This window comes from Lissotriton vulgaris, chromosome 6, assembly GCF_964263255.1.
Source record: "Lissotriton vulgaris chromosome 6, aLisVul1.2, whole genome shotgun sequence".
NCBI lineage: Eukaryota > Metazoa > Chordata > Amphibia > Caudata > Salamandridae > Lissotriton > Lissotriton vulgaris.
The window spans coordinates 152,704,914-152,727,684 of NC_141694.1; positions in this window are offsets into that span (position 1 = coordinate 152,704,914).

The following is a 22,771-nucleotide window of genomic DNA, read 5'->3' on the forward strand; positions in this document are numbered from 1 at the left end:
GACAGGTTCCCCAGCGGTATATAGCGCCAGGACACCACGTAACGAGGTAACAGTGCGCTTTACAAGTATACATACATTACATTACATTACATCACTGGTAAAAACCCAACCATCTGCGGGACGGTATTCTGATAGATCACAGCATGAATTCCAGCCCAGGGAGAAACTGGCTTTTCTTCATCATTCAGTCAGCACCGAATAAGCGATATGATAAATTAAGTTAAATCAGTTTTGCGGACCGCAACATTAGGCAGAAGAAGATCTATGTCCTCAGCCACTTTGAAACTTTTTGGTAGACTGGGATGTGTTGATGGCTTGTAGTGATTTTGCACACGTTAGGAAGGCAGCTGGGTTATAAGTTTGCAGCTTCTTATGTTTATGCCTACAGCTGACACAGCTTGTTTTCCAGCAGCTACTTCATTGGTACAGTCTTCAAAAAGTACCATGGCAGTAACATGTGTGCTGGATGGTCCAGACAAAGAAGAGCTGTCTTCAAAATCAAGATTATCAAGAGCTCCCATTGTAAATCCTTTCCTGGTAAATTTACTTGAAAGTGGTGTGCTGTCGGATGTGCAAGTTTTTACAGCATGAGCTGCTAACAAGTTCCTGCTCCGTACTATGTCATTATAACTTGTTGATACACCAATCCTATTCATAGAAGTGATTAGCTCTCTACTTTTGCACTTGTCATAGATTGCATGGGCTGTCATCATGTGTAGCAGAGTTTTCTTTTTGCCATAAGGTAATTCATAAAACATGTCTTGGAAAAGATAGTGCATTTGCAAAGCACTAGCCTGTCAGTTCATGGAATAGTCTTCTACTTATTCGCTTATATCTTCAAAGCCATCATCAATGTTGTCGACTTCTATTCCGAACTCAAGAATTTTAGTTATTAATAGTTTTGCTGATATTAAACTATGATGTAAAAAGTGTTAAGATAACATCAGGCATTCTTGTTGACTCCCATGATTTATGGAGCTCTGGGGCATCCCAGAATGTGTCATTAAGTCCAAAATCGAAATATTTCAGGACCTTTCTTAAAATAGTTTCTGCTGATTTTACTGCATCCTGTGATCTTATTTGGGCAGCAACAACTTTAGGAATCAAATCAGCTGAAAACACCATAAGAGGTTTACTCGTTTTGTAAGACTGACAAAAATTAATTCTGTTGTACATTCTCACCAGAAAAATCTTAATTTCATTATTATGAATCAATACAGTTTCATCAATGTTGACCAATATTTCTCTGATCTCACGGAGTGAACCCGTAGCCAGCACTCAAGAGTGGCTTTAAAATGTAATTTGCTATTTCAAAGACTGCAAACTTAACTAACGGCTGGTGGTTAAGTTGCTGCTGGGAGCTCATTGTACATTCATATTTTCAAAAGTATGCATGGATTCAGTTCGGTTGGGCATACAAATCAGCAGCAAATACATTCACCTTGCTGGATAGATCTGCTTCTCAGCTGAAAACGTTATCTTGGAAGAAACTAGCTGCAGATAAAAACATGCTTGCCATTTTAGACTCACATACTCTGTACTTTGTTCTTTCATCTATCCCTTTGGCCCTTGTTCTGGCTAAACCACAGATAACACATTGAAGATCCTCTGCTTTATGATCAGCAGTTGGAGGTGGACGAGGAGTAGCTATCGATCTTCTAAGTGGATTGGCATTGGGTTTGGTTGTCATCGATTTCTTGTTGTGATTCACTGGTTTCTTTTATTTTTTGACAAATGTTTACTAGGCTTTTTTTCATTCTATCAACTAGTATCACTTGTTGTTACAATGATAAAATATTTGATCCTCTTCACCCATCAATTTTAATCTTTTGTTAACTTCATCTTGCCGTATTTCTGCAGCATCTCAAACTCTCTTCCGTCCAGCCACAGATGATGTTAGCTTTCATTTCAAATTATTTTGGCATAGAACACATTTATTTTGTTGAAGGAGTACTCAGATTTTCTAGTTAGCAACACTCTGTCTGGAAGTAAAGATCCTCTGCTACCACCTGTTTCGCTCATGTTTCACCAAACTAAAGTATATAGGTCTCAAGGCTCCTGAAATATTACATCATCACTGCAACACAGTCACCATTTTTAAAAATGTAATCAAGAACAATTTCGCCCTGATTACCGATGTCTAACAAAGTTAAATTACTTCTTTAATGATGCAAAAAACACAAATCAAAAATGAAAATCTCTGGACAACTGTTTTGTTTATACAGCGGTATATCTACTTTCATGGAAATTCAGACTAAGGAAACCTACTTCCTGCAGGCTGCACACACTTGTGACTTATGGTCTAGTTTTATTTGGGAACTTTTACCATTTGGATGTGTTTTTATCAATTGTCACTGCAGGCCTTTCAGATGTATCTAACTACCTTAGATTCAATCTTTCACTGATCCTCTAGGTGCGTCTCAATTACCATAATCATTTCTCCTTAACTCTATTTGTGGAGGTAAAATCCTTCACAAGGAAATCCTACCACATGGTGCACAACCTTGAGTTCTCAAAGGTCAATAACAAGGGTTGCCGAGGCCTAGTAAAATTTCTGAAGGGCACATTGAAACTGTTGCAATAGCTTTACATTTCTCATAGTTTTTAATGTAACCATATTCTTTATAGTTTTGCATGCGATTCGTTATTTTTTGCCATATCTTGTACCCTACTTTAAACCACTTTATTTTCTTAATTTATATTCGACCTATTTTAATAAAAGATTTTTTTTTTTACTTGAAGTCGGTGTGGACCTTGGATTCTTCACTTCTTAAGTTGCATTACTCACCCTTTTTCTCTGGGGATTGCTTTACTCTTTTGGTTATCTGCCAAGATACCAAAGGTAAGTCAAGAAACATCTAACCATCTTTAAACTGGACTGTGGGACATGGTCAAACAGACCAATGCCTACCAATAACTTTAGCTTGTCCCCTATTACTGGTGGATGTCTGGGTTAAAGACCAGAAAATGAGAGCGGCTTTCCACAACACAGGCCAGTTTCTTTTAATATTGAAAATAGGGCACACAGAGTCCAACCATGTCCAGGCCTGGCCCCACCACTTTTACATTCTCCCAGCCCTCCTTTGTCGCACAGAACTCAAACATTTTGCACAGACTTATGTTTCTCTATTTATTATTTGAGCTAGGGGTACCTGGAGCATTCTGGTCATTGAGCACCCATTAATGCTACAAGTCAGGTTTTTCAGGACCTGTGCATATTTATTTATTCATATTTATTTATACAGTGTTATACAGCGCACACTGCACAACTGAATTGCTTTGAGGTGCTAAAAAGAGGAAGGAGAGGGCTTCTATGGAGAAGGTATGGATACTTATGTTTACTGTTGTTTTCTGCCCGTGAGGAGGTTGTTTGAGGTCCGTTTGTGTTGATAAAATTGTTTCAGCTGTGAGGTCTGGTCACTAAGTGGCCTCTATTTTCCCAAGATTTGCAGTTAAGTTTGAGGTAAGTGAGAATATTAAGGACATTGGAGCCAGAGGCATGGAAGGGATATATGTTTTGATTTTGTTCAGTAGGTAGTTGAGGGCTGAGGCATTCGAAAGTCAGACAGATGGATTTGAATGGGATCCTGTCCTTCACCCACAGCAGTAGAGATTTCTGCTGTGATGGGTAATGTTTTGGGCTGTATCCAGGCCCAGTCCTGAAGAAGGTTGGAAAAGCAGAATGACTGCATCATAACTTCAGATCCAGTTAGGGGAAGGTCTGTGAGAATGGGGCAGCTACATGGTATGTTGTTTGTGGTTCTTTCAACATTTTCGATGAAGGAGTCTCTAGAGGTGCAAATATCTTGGGTGGGAGGTGTAGCAGTAATTGGGCATTGGGATTGAATGGATTTGTTGACCATTTTGAAGAGTTTACCTAATCTATTGCTGGCATCCAGAATGTGTGTATTTAGCAGTTCACTCAACTCTGAGGCTGGCTCATATTTAGTTTGTGTGCTTGAGGAGCCAACGTCTAATGTCTTCTTACATCTTATAAGCTTTTATTTTGGACCCTTACGAAATGCCTTTAGAAATATAAGTCCATTAAGGTATGTAGCCTTGACCAGAATAATTGAATTTTGAACAAAGTAATAAACCTATTTTTATTATAGTTCCAATCCTTTGAGTGGCTATTTCTAGAAAAACAGTCATCAGTGTGATGTATTTCATTGGAATTTTATGCAAGTCACCCATCGGTGTCAGTGTTCTGCACATATTTTCCATGCTATTTGTTCTTTAGCTCCCTGTGGTATGTCCCAAACCTTTCTTTGCATCATGCCTATGCTCGATTGCTACGCACCTCAACTGCTATTATTGTTGTTTGTGGTGTCAGTAGTTCCAGCAACCACATTACTTTGCTTCTTGCACCATGTCCCAGCTCACTAGTGTGTACTGTATGTTTGAGAGTACTCCCTCTCCTTATGGAGTCTAGTTAGCAGTTTCGGCAAGAAGTGTAGTACCCCATTGCAAGAGATACAAGTGCATTACACTTCTGTGTGTGTTCGTGTGGAAAGAGCAGTACTTTGTTACCAGCAGTTGTAGAGGAAGTACCCCATGGGATGCAAAGTTTGGGAAAAGTAAAACCCTGTCGCTAGACGTTGTATGTAGGGGGAGTACCCAGCTGTTAGATCTGGGGGTCTCTAGTTGGCATTGGTATACACCTTTGTCCAAAAAGGGACTCTTGCTTCTAAGTCAGGATAAGGGGATTACACTACTGGATAACCCCTGCTGACCCCCTTGGTAGCTTGGCATGATCAGATAGGCTTATCTCAGGGCCTACCATAGGGGTGTCTGATATGAAGAAAAGGGAAGGTTTAGGGACTGGCAAATGGGTGCACTTGCCAAGTCAACATGGCAGTCACATGCTGCACACATGCCTTGGCATGGCAGGCCTGAGACACACTTTACAAGCTGCTTATGAGGGTGTCACAACCAGTGCTGCAAGCCCACCAGCAGGGTTTGATTTACAAGCCCTGGGCACACATGGCGCACTGTATTAGGGTCTGACAAGGAAATCAAATAACCCAATCATGGAGTCACTAATCAATACATCAATTTAACACAGGGAGTACTTGCACTGTGGCACTGAATAGCAGTGGCACAGTGCCCAAAGCATATAACCAGCAAAAACATATCAAAAACAGAGGAGGCAATCGGACAAAATGGAAGGGAGACTCATGCCAATGATGCCAGGTCTAACACCCACGGTATGTGAAGCTGAGGAAGTGTAATAGCCTGTTGTGAGAAATTGAATGTGAGTATCTGTAGTGTACTAAGTTGAGGAAGATTAGTACCCTTACAAGGAGAAGTTGTATGCAAAGTTGGGGAAGAGCAGTACCGTTTGTGAGGATTTGCATTGGGGAGGGCCTGGGTGCAATGAAAGAAATGTATGTCACAAGAGATTACAAGTGAAATTATCCCTTGGGGTGAAAATGTGGGGATATGCAGTTACTTGTGGTTTGGTGGGTGAAAGCACTTGAGTCTGCTCCGTGATTAGTTGTGTTTCTGTAAAAATGGGAATATTAGGCAGGAGTGTCATACAGGAGTCAAAGTATGATACAAAAAGCACGGAGCAGCAGACCAAGGTCAAGCACGTTAGTTCCGTCCGTTTCAATTATCAGTTGGTGCAACCACTTCCAACATCCGCTACTCAGGGATGTATCAATTACAAGATGTACATAAACAAAAGGAAGGTGCACTCCAATGAAGTTGATAACACAGGACAGTATGTTGAAAAAATGTTTCTTCTTTATTCAAATTCTTTCATTTTCTTTAGACAAGGGCACAGCCAACGCGTTTCGTTCCCCTAGTTCCACGGGAACTTCATTAGGGTATATGTGAAAAATGTATAGATCGTGTGATCTTTGTCAGATGCAAAATAGTTTCCAATAGGCAACCATCAATGGTGTTTTGTCCTAGATATTCAAGTTCTCGAAAAAAGTCCTAAAAATTAGCACCAATAGCATTCCCAGAAGGAGTGGTCATATTTGCTGAGCAATGACTATTATCTTCTTATGTATAGGATTTTCCTGGCAATCTCCACCAGTATTCAACTCCCCAACTTTATAATTCAAGCAAAGATTCAAGCTTTGTATTAATTCGAAGTTGAATCGTATGCAGTAGAATTATTCAGTAGAATGCCTCAATATGAGTTGTATCTAAATTTGAAAAGACGTTCCCATAGATTATATCTGGAAACCAAGAACGGTATTTCCTTAAGATGTAGGTAAGGGGTTCTCCCGTCAGGGTTTGGCTAGCGGTAAGCGTTAAACAGGTACCCAGCACGTGTGATATGGCACCAGGGTCCCATGGATCAACAAGCCAACACTGCGTGTTCCTTCCTTTTGTTTATGTACAGGAGTCAAAGACTGTTTGTGACTGTTTTGAGGTGCGTTTTATACAGTTTGGGTGTCATGGAGTCAGTCAGTGTTGGCAGTGTTTGATGTAACTCTAGTGTGTTGTAGGTGAATGTTACACATGTCAGCCTTCCCACAATTTGTTTGCCAACTCACCTCCTGTAGCTGAAATTAATTTCTGTTGGCTTTAGGACTCTGTGTACTCAACCACTGCAAACCAGTAGTAAATTGCTTGTGCTAACCCCTTACAACATGGTACAATTGGCGTACACCCGATTGACCCATTTAATTTACTTATAAGTCTCCAGTAAAGTGGCACAACATGTACCCAGGGCCTGTAAATGAAAAGCTACTATTGGATCTACAGCTCTTATTGTGCCCCCTATATATGGAGCTCTTTAAAACATGTCTCAAGCATGTCCTTGCAGCATGTGTATAGATTTAAGCTCTCATAACAAACAGGGGGGAGAGGGTCACGCCAATATTTAAAGACCACTCCTGGTTCAAGTCCCCAACTCAATATACTATACACAGAAGGAAGACAGGGGGTCTAAAGCAACACGCAGTGTGGCTAGCTATCCTACACTCAAATCTAGCTTATGAGTTAATGCCCTAGTCACCCTGGATATCAGGGTGACTAGGGCATTAACTCATAAGCTAAATTAAGCTGCCAGTTGCCAGTTCAACCTAGCAAAAGAAACCTTTTTCCAGGTGTTAGATCTGTCACCTTTGGGTGGTCTTCCCCCAAACATTTTGCCTTCACCCTCTGGTTTTCTGAACCCGTATTTTTTTGGGCTTTTAGGACTTTGTGGACTTTCCCAATGCTGACCAGTGCTAAAGTGCTTGTTCTATGTCCCTTAAACAAGGTGAAATTTGCTCACATCCAATTGCCACATTTAAGTTACTCGTAAGTACCTAGTAAAATGGTACTACTTGTACCCATGGCAGGTAAATTAAATGCTACTAGTGGACCTGCAGCACTGATTGTGCAACCCACTTAAGTAGCCTTTGAAACCTCTCAGGCCTGCCATTACATCCCGGGTGTGCAGTTTTAAACTATCATTTTGAACTGGCAAAATAAAATTTTAATACGTACACGTCACCCCTAACCAGCCTTTATGGTAGAGTGCACTACATTTAAAACGTTAGACATGTACTTGTACGTTTTACATGTCCTGGTAGTAAAAAACTCTCAGATTCTTTTTCACTAGTGCAAGGCCTACCTCTCCCATTGTATAACATTGGGTTACATTATTACATTTAATAGATGATCATTTTGATTATTACATTTAATAAGTGATCATTTTTGATTGGGAGCAGGTAAGAAAAGCCATGTTTGGTATCTACGGAATTGTAATTTAAAACCTTCATTAATGGTAATGTCAGATTTTAAATCAGAATCCTGAAAATGCCACTTTTAGAAATTTGGCATCTTCTTGTCCCAAACAGTTGGTGCCTACGGCATGTTCCTGAGTCACATGACTAGGTGTAGTTGGCAGTGGCCCTTGGTGTATTTTTCTCACACAGCATCACAACAGGTGTTGGAAGGACGGGACATCTCTGACTTGTTAGGAGGAAGATCTGTCACCTACCACACTTATACTTCAACAGCACTGGCTGAGCTCACACACAAGGACTTTACACTAGCCTGTTGTGTACTCTGAAAGTCTTAGTCTGAGACACCTCTGTAGGAGGAAACTCAAGGCGTTTCTTCCACTTATAAGTGGGCCCCAGGCATAAAAAGGGGATTCTCAGACCCACTCTTCAGTACACTCTTGGAGCTCTCGATAGTACAGATGGAGGACACTCTGCTGTCCTGCTGATTGAGGCCTGCCCTGCTTACTGAGAAGGAATACTGGACTTGCACCATTCATCCCAGGCTCATGAACACCAAAGGTCAATTGTCTCCCCTTCTGTGTGAGCTACAGGGACATAAAAAGCTCCCAAGGCTCCCTGTTACTGCCCAGCTAACCTGCTGCACTGGACCTGCCTAAGCCTTGCTGGCCCCTGTTTGAGCCAGTGGTTCTTCCTTTGGTCCTGGACACTTAGTCGGTATCAGAGAGAGAGCTCCTCCTGACCTAATTTAAGGTTCCAGCAAATCTGGAACAAAGCAACTCAAAGCCTCTCAAAGCCTTAATACACAGCTGCCAGCCTCATCGGAATCAACGCCAAATGACGCAAAGCCCTGAAAAATGTCTCCCCACAGCTGCCAGCTTAATCGAAACTGACGCCATGCGACGTGAAGCCTGGCAAAGTCTCCCCACATAGTTTAATCAGTACAATCCCCAGCGGGCCAAACTTGGTCCTGTGCCCTGCCTGTGCTCCATCACGGTTGGCCTGAATGTTTGACTTTGTCCCAGTCCAGCATGATCAGATACCCTCAGTTGATGCATTTTACCTTTTGGTGCTACTTTTATCTAAACCTTTAAAATTGCATTTGTTTTTTTGGTCTCATACAATTTAATTCATTTTATTCTATTTTTTTAATTTGGTGTGGGATTTTTCTTGTATTGTATTTTCACTATATTACTGTTTGCGTGCTTCATACATATTTTACACATTGCCTCTAAGTTAAGTCTGACTGCTTTTGTGCCAAGCTACAACTTTTGAAGTCAAACATAGAAGGATAGGGAAACTATGCAAAATAGTAATTGTTTACAAGTAGGTAGTCTGGCATTTAAAAGGCATCACTGGGGAAAGTAGATACTGCCAGGGATTACAAAGCACAGAGATGGCATCAGAGCATGAGGATCATGCCGAAAGGGTCATACAAGACTTAGAAGTGATCCCTGGGAGAAGGTCTTCTGCCGAGCTTCATGTGGTACTGCTAAGACAAGCTGGCAGGACCAGGCAATGTAAAGCACAGAGAAATTAGTGGCAGATGCTCACACTGCTGGAGCCCTCTAGCACGGAGAAGGCACCTTTGGAGGGAGCTGACACTATTGAGAACCTAAAGCAAAGGGAAGACCCATAGATGAAACTCTCAGAAATATGGTCCTACGACAGTGGACACACACTTGCAGAAGGAACTGAAACTACTACATTCCCCAAGGGCTGAGAAGGTGCTGCAACTCTAACTGGGAAGATAACACTGCCTCTGGGCACTAAATCTGTGTATCCACATTGTCAGCAAACCATACTCCATTGCAATTAAAAGATTTTAGGCTAGATGTAGGTGGCTAAATACCGGAATTTTTTACATTTCAGCGTTACCGACCAGTATTCAGCCATGTGCGATGTAGGTATTACCCAATGCCATCGGTAATAACTATTTGGTAAATTTAAGGGAAACCAGTTACCGATTCCTTATTTACCGATCGTCCGACACCGAAACACCAAATACCGAATCGGTAAATAAGAAATCGGTAACAAATCGCTAATGCGATGTACCAAAAATCGGTAATACCTAATTTGTCCAAAATCGGTATTTAAGAATTGGTTATTACCACTGACGCAGAGCAGTTGGTAATCAGGTGCAGTGCATAAAAACAGCCCCAAAATGCAACAGTGTGAACACAATGGCGGCCCTCTACGTCATAGCAAGGCGGCTACGTTTGCGAACAGCAGGACTGAGCGTGTGTACAGACTGCCTGTCACACTGTTCCAATTGACTGAGGCAGAAATACATGATAGGTACAGGCTACACCCACAAACCAACACATGTGCAGGTGCTCTGTAGCCTGCACCTACTTGAATCAGGAAGTTACCAGGGTGTGATAGCTGCGGCAGGTGGTGTGTCACTGAGTTGCCTGTTCCGTTTCTTCAACTCGTTTTTGGATGCTATGATGCAGAGAATGCATCACTACATACGCTTCCACAGCAAACAGGCGGAACTGCAGAAGACAAAGCTGGATTTCTAAGAAAAGGCACAGTTCCCACATGTAATAGGGTGCATTGATGGGAACCACATACCAATCTGTCCACCTGCAGTTACAGAATACATATACCGCACCCCAAAGTCCACTCATTCCATCAACGTGCAGGTGATATGTGATGCAGACTACATCATTACTGACATTTTGGCCAAATTTCCAGGGAGTACCCATGACTCATACATATTCAGGAACAGTGGGATCTATACACGTCTGGCTGCTGGTGAATTCGGAGAAGGATACCTGCTAGGTAAAGCAATGTGACACACCCTAATGTATACCTTGGATGAATGTATTGGTGGCTCAAATTAATGGCACTTTCTTTCCCATTTAGGTGACAGTGCATATGCCGTGCTGCCATTTATCCTAACACCATACCTCAACCCATCCACCCCAAGTGAGAGGAGATACAATGTGGCACATAAAAGCACACGCAACGTTGTGGCACGCACCTTTGGACTACTAAAAAGCAGGTTCCGTTGCCTTCACAAAAGTGGAGGTGCACGTCAATACCGCCCCATCATCTGCTGCAACATAATAGCCACATGGGCAATGCTGCATAACCTTGCCAAAAAAGAAAGGAACAACAGTGGAACTAACTGACTCTGAGGACGAGGGCAAGGACTGTCCACAGCCAGAGCACAGTGCAGCAGGTGTGGCAGCAGCACCGGAAGAAAGACACAGACAGGCTGATATAACACACAACTATTTCTGAGTGAGTAAGGAGACATAGCCAGTTACTGTATATGAATGATGGTGTTTAATGATCAGAGCACACCACCAAGATCAATAGCAGTGTCCGTACAAACATGGGTTACATCATCCATTTCAGTACAACCATATCATGGCTGGCTCTACTTCTTGCGCCCACGCACTGCACTGCCACGTTCCTTTGCCCCACTGTCCGCACTGCCTGTCTGTCCAGGGCCAGAGCTGTGGCGTTCGCTGCGCCTCCTGGTCTCTGTGGGAGGAGGCATGATACCATGTCACTCTGGGTAACACCGCACTTTCAGATCGGTAGGAGTGACTACTTCGCTTCACACTCCCCCATAGAGCTTCCAGTGCTCCTACCCTCCTTCTCTACTTTGTTGCCCTTTTTTCCCCTTATTCGCTTCAACGGAATCACAAAATGGCCGCCAACACTTCCTAGTTGCAACCGCTTGCAGCGCTCGCAACCAATAAGCAGCAAGAAACACACCAATTACATGGATACTTAGAAAGTTTTCCTTTTAACCATTTGAGACTTTGTACTCCTTTTAAATCATGTGTTTTATGTTACAATATTGTAAAGGTTTTAATTAACTAAATACAATTAAAAAATTCGAACTTTCTAACAATAAGCAACACGCTTGTGCTCGTAACACCTCAGCCAATCAGATGGCAAAATTCCCAAATATCGATATCTGTAAATTTCGATATTTCTCAATATCTACTGAACAGATTTACACCAAATAAACAAAAGCGTGCTTTCTAGACCAAGGCCCTCCCTGCCAAATTTGGGGTAATTCCGTTCCCCCATTCGACCTGCAGCCTTGTCTAAAGTATCCTATGGAAATTCACATGGAGAATATATATATATATATATATATATATATATATATATATATATATATATATATATATATATATATATTCCACCAATTGCCCGAAAGCTTCAAGGATGCACACAAGGCAGATGAAAAACCATGCGGTTTTTATTTTCAAAAGCGGACAGCTTGCATCACAATCCTTATGGGTAAAAGTTCAATGACCTGACGTGTTTCGAGGTACTGTCCTCTTTCTCAAAGGTCGCTCTTCATATGTGCGTGGCGCAGAGAGTTGTGTTCATGTGCATCTCTGTGTGCTTAATTGTTGAATTACAACCCCCAGGGGGCTACGCACAGTGCGTAGGTGTTTTCCTGCATTCTGAGATTGGTACTTTGATGCAGGGCAATTCCATCAACGTTTGTTTACACCGCGCGCACAGTCATACTAATTAAAGCATTTTTAAATACCCTTAGTGGGCCCCAGGTTCGTCCGTAAGCTGAATTTTTCCTCATCCGCAATGCTGCTCAACATGCCTGGACTTGTACCGACCAGGCAGCCTCCTTCCATTTCGAGGATGGTGCTATCCCCCACGACAGGGCTGCCGTGTTTTAAAATGTTCTACCAATTGCCCGAAAGCTTCAGGGATGCACACAAGGCAGATGAAAAACATGCGGTTTTTAATTTCAAAAACGGACAGCTTGCATCACAATCCTTATGGGTAAAAGTTCAATGACCTGACGCGTTTCGAGGTACTGTCCTCTTTCTCAAAGGTCGCTCTTCACATGGGCGTGGCGCAGAGAGTCGTGTTCATGTGCATCTCTGTGTGCTTAATTGTTGAAAATAAAAACCGCATGGTTTTTCATCTGCCGTGTGTGCATCCCTGAGCTTTCAGGCAATTGGTGGAACATATATATATATATATATATATATATATATATATATATATATATATATATATATATATATATATATATAATTCAAGTGCAGATTAGCCCCATGAAGACAAGCCACAAGAAATTATTTCACTCGCATTTATTCTTTCCATCACTTGCCAGCAGACGAACTTGAAGGTACAGATCACATCAGTTCTTGATATTTGCCAGACGCGTTTCAGGATACCAAAATCCTTTCTTCAGTGGCTCAGGCAGAGGAAATGAATGCACTCTCGTAATTTGCACTTTTAACTTGTTACCTCAGTGGGTGTGGCTTCTGTGCAAAGCTCTCTGGTCGTTCTAGTGCTTTTAATAATTGTTCCTCTTGTGAGGCAGGCTTTCTGTCCCATTTTCCGCCTATTAAATTATTTTCCTAGTGGAAAGGTGAAAATGTCTCTCCCTTTCATCTGCCCTGCTTTACAATGATGAAAAATGAGTTCCAAGCAGCGTCGTTCTGCAGCGCGCTGCTCACCTTCTTTCCAAGCTGCAGGCTGTATTAGCTTTTTTGTATTAGCTTTTTTTGCAGGCCTGGGGGGTCAGGGTGTTTTTACCCTGACCACTTTGCTTATTTTTAATCTTTTTTTACCTTTTTCCTTTTCCCTCGGTCTGAAGCACAAGATGGCTGCCAACACTTCCTGGTTTGAAGTGTTGGCAGCTAATCAGAATCAAGCTCGTGCTCTGGAGGGTTCAGCCAATCAGATCTCACAATTCGCAAATATCGATATCTGTAATTCTTTAAATATCTAATAAACTACTGAATGGAGTTACACCATTTAAAATAAAGCAATCTTTCTGGGCCAAAAACTATCTCTCTGCCAAATTTGGTGTAATTCCCTTCAGCATTTCAGGCTGTAACCGTGTCTAACGTTTTCTATGAAATTAACATGGAGAAATCACGTTTTGGCCCCCCCCTTTTTTCTCTGCCCCCCCCCCCCCCCCCTGAAAATCACCACAAAACTTTCAAGACTGGAGCTGACCTTAGTGAACAATTAGTTTTGAATATTTCGTGAAGATTCGTTAAATGGCGCCAAAATTATTGGCAAATCAAAAAATGCTTTTCCTATCGAAACTAGGTTCTAACTATAACTACCTACTGGTGTTCCATCACACAGCCCACACAAATCACCACCTCTACTCCTACCATATTCTATCCTATTAGACTTTTCATCCCCACCTCATCATAAGCAAACTCTATGGAATTTCCAATTACCATAAGCAAACTCAGACAGATTGCACACCACTAGCAGGCTAGCCAACTCCACTGGCATAAAAAGATCCTTCATGGTCAGTTAGTACAGCGTAAGTCTGATACCCTGAACATGAGGTCCCCACAGTAATGTTACGCAGTGTGTGATGCATTGTGAAGTAGCTAGGCACAGCCGAATTGTGAAATCCACCATATTGAGTTACACACAACAAGAGAAATGACAATACAAATGAAATACTCCAATACTCGACTGGGCCTCAGAGCGAGAGGCATCGAGCTGATGAGGGAGATTAGACCCAGTGAGGGCCATTTAAAGCGAATAGGAGACTTTACATCACATGCGTTTACAACGCATGCTATTACAATGTGGTTGTTACAACGACCACGTTTTTACATTGCAGTACATTACAATGCAAGTCATCACATCAACTTGCTGTGGGGTGTGCGCTGGACTTAGGAATAGTATAATTTACTATTCCAACTCCAGTATGCGCAACAGTAGGGAAGGTGTTGGAATAGTGATTTATACTATTCATTAAGTTAGAGCGCCCCCTACAGCAAGTCAATTAAACGACTTGCGTTGTAATGTACTGCGGTGTAACAACGCGGTCGTAACAACTGCGTTGTAATGACATGTGTTGTAACGCATCGATGTAATGGCTGTTTCCTGTTTAAAGCTTCCAAATTTGGGTGTTATAAGCAAGTTCATTACAGAACTAACCCCACTCTGTCGCCATGTTTGGAACCCCAGTCCTTAGAGCAGAGGTCTTCTATCTGTGGGGCGCGACCCCCAGGGCGGCCATGCAGTCCTGGGAAGGGGTCATGCAGTCCCCATCTTCACTTGTTCCTGCAATACAAAGCGTTGCTTTCCTTTTGAAAAAAGACAGCTATCCTGGGATGGCTAATTTAGATCGTTAGGAGCTGCTTGCCTGAATGAAATGCAAATATGCCTTATCAGTTAATCTGCAAGTGTCAAGGATGCTTGGGAGAGGTTCTGGCTTTAATTGATCAAATCACTCCAAGCTTTGTGATGACAAAGATTTGGTATTTTGTGTGGAAGTGCAAAGAGTTAACAACAGGGCTAGGAAGCGCTTGCTTTTAATTTTAACTGCATTTACAGTACCCCTAAAGAAGTGTTGAAGGGAAAGTTATGTAAAAACAAAATAGCATCACATACGCTCTGGTATTACTACAATCCACATTTTGAAAGCACCATTTTATCGTAAACTATTTGCAGGTTTTGCAGCATTCTAGCTCTCAATGTAACAACAGATTGTCAAAGAAATTTGTCTCCTAGGCATGGTATTGAGGTTACAATAACTTTACCTTAAGTAAGAGGTACATTTTCCAAGAACTAACGGCATAGTGTCACTTATACTGATTAGTAGGATATATATCTTAAACATTTCAGAAGGAGTCCACCTATGTATCAGGTGAGCACAGGGAGTTAAATAAGAACTTCGTTTTGCTCTCCAGATCATGAGACTTGCACCACAGACATTATCCAGTGGGAGACTATTCTAGAGGCTTGGGCTGTGGCAGCAAAGTTTCTGACTCTTCTGCTCTTGCACCTAGTTTCACAAACCACTTGGAGGTTTACTTGGACTGAGTAGTGAGTGATGGAGGGCGGGAGCACATTACCTTATCCTGAAGGGATGTAGGTGTTCCACCTTACAGGCATTTATATATGATGCACAGGATCTTGAATGGCATTCTGCTCTGTATGGGGCTAGCAGTAAAAATAAAAAAAGCCATTGCTCCAAGAACTTGTGACATAAATGTAATATCGATATAATGTATTCAAATAAATGCTTGTATTTCTAATGAACAAATGAAGCATACGTCTTTATAAAAAAAATATTGTTTGCATACTAACAATGCAAAAATGAATTGCAATGTTTTTTTTGGTAATTTATGGTTGTGGTTACAGGTTAGCTCAAGGGTTGATTTTAGGGATGAGGTTTTGGAAAGGGTTATGGCTAAAGGTTTGGGTTAAGGCCTGGAGTTAGTACTAGGTATAGCGTTAGAATTGTCAGAGAAAGGACGTCTTAGTGATTACTTAAGACTTTCTTGATTGGAGGTGGGGTCTTCTGTTTCTGCAATCAGTATCAGACTCCAGATTGGGTTCAAGTTCCAGACTTCCTCTAAAACAAGGACCAGATCTTGAAAGGGAAAAAACTGCTAACAGAATAATCAAGAATGCAAGCCTAAAGACAAGCACGATGCAAGAATGTTAAAGATTCTCGAGAAGCAATCGCCACAGCAGTAGGCAATTCATCAGGCACCTGCTTAGTTCCCCTTTAAATACCTACTAACCATATTTGCTTGGGAAAAAATAACAACAGTAACACTGAGGAAAACTATTCCCAGTAAGGAAAATCAGGACTGGAGTACTCATCAAATTTCCTACAAAAATTAGGACCACGAAAAGTACCTGTGTCACTGCCGAAATGCTGCACATAAAACAAGCATAGGTAAATGCAATAGATTTCACCTATGTGATTAATAATCAGCTGTTTTTTTTATGTAAGTTGTAGCTTGGTGAGCATTTCTCCAATATAAGTCATTAAAGTGTTATGACTTGTTTATTGAGAAAGGCAATATATTGTGCTGTTACTGGTGGTCAACTTACATGGTGCCACAGCGGTCACACGACATTGTCTGTCTATACTCCATCTCCTGGGATATAGCAAATATCTAATGGTAGTGCAAATTGAGCTAGAATCCCCTTCAGAGAGTAGGTTTCCAGCTTGTGTAAGGAGTTTTCCAACTCCTTAGAGAATTGGAAAACAAGCATTTACAATGCAATAGGTCTTGCAAATACATTATTTTGAGCTATTGACTTTGTAAATGGCATTGTCTTTAAAAAAAAATTAAAGGCATTGTACAATACCAAAAGCAACACCTATTACACTGCATAGCACGGTGTCCGTGAAGACGGCACCACGCCTATTAAAGTAAAAAAGAAACAAAGAGTGTGTTGGAGTGGGCAGAGCCCTGTGGTAACTCACTGGAGAGCGCCTAAACTTTGGAGGTGAACTGGGAAAGTCAGTAAAGGCCCTTCTAGCAGCAGAGCACAATTGGTAGCAAAACAGTATTCAAATGGAATAGTCATGCATGTTATTGAAAGTCTAGGAGGATTATTAACTTCCCATTAGTGAAGAGGTCTCTCTTGGTGACTATATTCACTGCAGCCAAGATACAAGCCAGCAGCTTTCAAGTGTGGGCAGGAGCAGGGGGTTGAAACGGACGGGCACAAGCGGGGAATATGGCAGTAGACTGTCTGCATTCTTAGACAATCTCCACCATGCTCGAAATGTTATGGCAACCACGCCCACCTCATCAACAAGCACAGATGTTTGCCGACAGATCATGGCAGAAGTGGCTTGGGCTTGGCATAGTACGTACTATTTGAGTTTGATTTGGCATGTAAAAAACCAGGGAGCCAGTACTTAACATAGTGTGGCTTTGTCACTAGGCAGCAGGTTTCGAGGTCGTGGACAGCCAATCTGCCCGCGCACGTGGGCTGCGTCAGAACAACCCATTTCACGCGTTGCCATCTCAGTCCATCCCCAAAGCAAAACGTCATACAGGTTGCTGCAACTGCTTGAAAAATACTGCCGGATATTGGCGAATAAATATAAAACATTTGAAAGCACCACTATCTTGATGATTGAGATTCGGCCTAACCTGGATAGCGGCAGTGGGACCACCGTTGGACCCACACCTTAAGCACTCCGAGTGCTACACCGAGGTTTCGACTGAGGAGTTCTGAAGTGCCATGTGTCGCATTTATACTAATATATGTCACTCCCCTGTACTCCAGGCCAAAGAAAACTGTGAGGATGTAGGGTCTGTGATGTCAGACAATGAAAACTCATCAGACTTGTCCCAGTTAATGTGTAGCCCGAGTGGACTCCGGACCTGATAATAACCAGAACTAGCTTATCGTCTGGTATTTGAATATACTGCACTATGTCATCTGCATATCGTGACGCTATTATAGGCTAATCACCTATACTAGTCCTCCACATCCCATGTAATCGCTTAGGAAACATGCAACAGGGTAGAGTGCACCCTGAGGTGTACCTCTATTAATGGGAAGTATCTCCGTGGAATGGCCATTCACACAGACTCTAGCGCAAGACGTGCTATGTAAGAGTCGAACATACTGCAGAAACCGGGCTTCCAATCCCATGAGTCTAAGCACCTAAATACGGACGCCATTCCTGAAGCACTAAACACCTTTCTTGGCGTTTCAACACGGATCCCCCCCCCCTCTCATCGCAACAAGAGTGTGCCATCGCCTTGTTACCACAGCAGTGGCTTCCTCCTGCCTACCTTCTTTTTGCATGCCTGCCATGGGCTGTTCTTACTTGTTACATTCGTGCTTTGTACCCCTTTTGCTTATAATGGCTTCTGTATGCTGACTGTGCTTTTATTTGTTGAACCACAAAAATGTCAATAAACAGAATTAAAAAGAAAAGCTGTGAATCTCTTGGGTATAAAACCTGGCTGTTGAAGGGGCACAAAAAAATGCATTGGCTGCGCCTCTGTCCTCAGTCCACTGGCCTCACACGGCGGCCCTTCTCCCAGGACTTTCTGGAAGTGAGTACTATAAAAGGATCTGCAGAGGTTCCAGACAAGCTGATAGCGAAGCTACAGAGTGTACAACCAGCCATGTCCTTGGCAGCAATAGCAGAGGGTGCATTTCTCTAGCCATGAATGTATCCACTGGCTGAAAACAAAACAAAAAGTTGTATCCCTTGCTACCACTCCAGCCTGATGACCCCCTACCAGGTGAGGTGAGGCAACCAATCACTGCCTCAGATACACATGTTTGGAACCACAACACTCCATGCTCAAGGCTCCTTCGGATGAATGTTAAACTCCCACGCCTCCCCTTTTTTTGTTTAATGCAGATTTCTATAGCGCAAACTCGACCCAGGGCAGAAGGTATTGGAGCACTTTACATGAGCACCGGTTACATTACACAAGGAATGTAACTTCCTCCACTTGGGATCAAACTTTCCCAGATTAAGGACAATTTCTGAAGACCCATCGTTCTTGACTGTCTTTTTAATACATAAAAGCTGACAGATCCCTGAATGAATTATATATATATGTATATATATACAATTTGAGATCTCGACAGCCCCTCGAACCTTCTTCGTTCCCAAGTGCTTTGCAGCTGTTCCCAGCAAGTGTGTGTTCTATACAAATACAATAAATCTATATTTTTCCTCTAGTGCACTGTTTTCTGTACCACCCGCTGCGGGCAATGTAAAGCGGATGACAACTTATTTCCATGGAGCTAGAGAGCCCCCCCCCACGATGGTCCTTGCCATGTGAGATCTCAGGTGTCGGGAGGTCATGTGCTGTGTTGGCTTGCGTCAAGATGTCCATTGCATACTGCCTGCAACTTGGTCAGTCCCCACTTCTTTTTATAGGACTTGTGCCCTGCTATGGGTCGAGTTTGCGCTATATAAAACAGCAAAAAAAAAACACAAGAACAGTGCAATCGTCACCTGTGACACAAACACCGAATTTGTATTTTAATCAAAATCTCAGTCAATCATAAAATCGGGACAAACAATACAGAAAAGTCTGCGCCATCAGGCGTGCTCGCGCTGCCTCAATAAAGTGTGAAGTTGGGCAGGAATCCAAGCCTATGTAATTACTGTTATTAGCCGGCCCGGCATAGCCAAATAAATGCCACACGCAGCTACGCATAGACTGAGTAAGCGCACAGCATTAGAAATCCTGAATTGGTTCATAATCGGGGCACCCAATTATTGCAAAAGAGCAGTTGCTGTCATTTGTTGACACCGCCCGCAGTAAGTAAAATCATTTATTCAGCCATATGTTTCATAAACATTAAAGACCGAATCCTACCGGGGGAGGCAAATTCAGCTCTTGTTGCTACATACAAGTGTCCAAAGACAACACCGGAAATTGGTCGGCCTGGGTGAAAGGCGCCCGTTGCCAGGGCACCGTCCACCGTGCAAACAGCAGTATCGACCGCTGATAATGATAGCGTTTAGTGAGTGAGCGCACAACTGCAACTGCACGGCATCAACTGTTTTGTTTCTTTGGAAATAAGTGAATGATTTGACGTGTATTATACACAGAGTTTTCTCTTTTTCTGCCGTCCCACTTGGACAGCCTCTGCCTGCTTTCTTTCAGCTGTAAAAGGTTTATTATCTTTATGGGGCCATCTATTTGGCCCCCCATAAAGATAACAAACCTTTTGCAGCAGAAGGAAAACAGAACAGTCCGTCCAAGTGGGATGGACAAAAAAGAGAAAAGAATACGTCACCGTGACCTCTTTCCCAATGGCTGGCCACCGTTTAGCATAAACGGTGACGCCGGCCAATGGGAAAGAGGGGAGGGGCTTAAAGCCTACTAGTGAAACATACCCTAAATCATTAAATCTCACCAGCGAGTCTGCGCATGTGCGCATCCTTCCGCTAAGTTCAACCAAAAAAACGACAAATTGAGAAACTGCTAGAGTAAGATAACAAAAAGCAGCAAAAGTAGGTTCAGGTAGGAAAAAGACATGAGATGAAGTGAAATCAGGATTAGGCAACCATCATATTGGCAACCGGGGTACTGGACTGCGCCAGTTTCCTTTGTAAAACTTTGGGCCCCTGCACTCTTTTCTTATTTTAATTAAGCACTTACTCCATGTGTAGCCAGAAGCGATGTTGAGCAAGACTGAGATAATTTGGCAGCGCTATGAGTTGCACTGCGAATAAAGAGCACACTGCCCATGTCTCCAGCAGGGAGATTTTTTGGGAGCTAGCCCCCTTATATGTGTAGCACAGAGGCAGGTCTCCTTTACATGCTATTTCCTTTTCAGATGTGTAAGTGAAGCCCCCACTAATCTAATGGGTAACCAGTAGCCACTTGACACATTTCCAGTAAAAGGCGGTGTTCCTGGGCTCTCACTTCTGGAAAGATATCTGACCCGGTGTATTTGGAACTGGCAAACCAGGTTCGAATCGACACAAGGCACTTTGATGTTTGGCAAACATCTAAAAATATACTTTGGTTCTCCTTTAAAATGGTGTAAATCTCTTGAGTGCAATTCGCGCGGTATAACACTGCAAAAAGAACAAAAATACACGCGACAGAGAAAGGCATACGAGGTTAGCCGTGAGGTGCGCATAAAGGACACTCGATGCTCCCACAGCACTGCTGGTCTGTCTGCCTCAGCGAGAGTTGTCTGCTCCTGCGATATGACAGGAACCAAATTAACAAAAATTAATCAACACATACAGCCAACAAACACAAGTAACATGCGTGCTGGCACGAGAAGTATTTATCTTTGGACAAACAAAAGAAAGACATTTTAATAAAAAACACATCGGACAAACCCCCCAAAAAATGCTGTTGACAAGCATGCTTTAATTGCATGCAGCCAGGGGATGATAAGTAAAGGTAAACAGTAAATGCTGTGCGCCCTAAAAAACAAGCATTTGCAATACAATAGGTCTCGCATTGACATTAGTTTGAATTATTAACATTGTAAATGACAATGTTTTTCTTTTTTTAAACATAAATAAAAGGCATTGTTACAATGGCAATAGTTTATAGTCTTTTAAATGCCAAACCTATTGCATTGCATTTACACGAGTTTGAGCTATTGGCATTGTAAATGATAGTGTCTTTTATTAATGGTATTGTTCTTATACAACATAAATATAACGCATATACAATGTCAATATGAAATTAATTGAAATGAAATAGAGTTTTGTAAAGCGCATTACTACCCGGAGGCCTCGTAGCACTGAGGACGGGTGGGAAACGGTATCAGCCAACTAAGGATTAGTGGAAGAGAAGAGTTTTCAGGGTTTTGCAAAATTTTTGGAGATTGGGTTCACTGCGCAAGGAAAGCGGCAGGGAATTTCAGTCAGATGCCGCGTTCCACGAGAAAGAGCGGCCACACCAAAAGCATACACATGTGTAAATTCAAGACTTATTTCATTTGAAAGATGATGAGAACTATTGTGATTGTAATGACAATGCTTCTAATTTATGTGTATGTTTGTACCCAATGATTTTAGGTCTTATATAGGATTGCTGCTTCAGCTGAAATGGAATCAACTCAGTTTTATTAGAGCTAAGCACCCAGCACTGCAGCTTTTTAAGCACTGAACTAATCTATGTTAACTTTATATGCTTTCATTTTTCTTATGCATTTGTGTGGTAACTCCAATTGCAGTTAAGTGTTTGGTGCAGAAAATAAAATATTCACAGATTGTTTGTGGTTTACTGTGTAATGCCTGTGCAAAGGCTGGACAGTATGAATTTGTCTAGTCTAGTATGTCAAGAGACTTGGGGGCATATTATCAAGGGCCATATCACCGCTTTAGCTGCACTTTTTGAGGCTAAAGCGGCAATATTTTTATTGCCCTATTAGCAAGCTGTCGTTAACAGAAGTTAGCGACAGCTTTTAGGCGATAGCAACCAGTTTGGGGCCCGCTTTGTATGTCAGCGATATTTATCGCTAATGACATGCAAAGTGGGCATGCCCAAACTGTTGCCAACACAGCTATCGCCTATTAGCAAGGCAGGTTTCGCGATAAAATAATTATCGCTATAATCTAACGCCTGCTAAAAACATGACTTACCTGTTTATCCAATTGGTTGTGGATTTTCAGGTTAAGTCCCCATTGGCGTTAATGCAAGAATATCGCTGTATATCCTGCGATATTCACGCATTTCGCCACTATTGCTGGATATTTTAGCACAATAGAAAAAAACGTTGCTAATAGCAGGTTTTCTCCGCTAACATATCCAGCGATAGGCAGCGATAAAAAAAATGCGGTAAGCGCATTTAGCTATAAGTATCGCTATTTCTTGCTAATATAC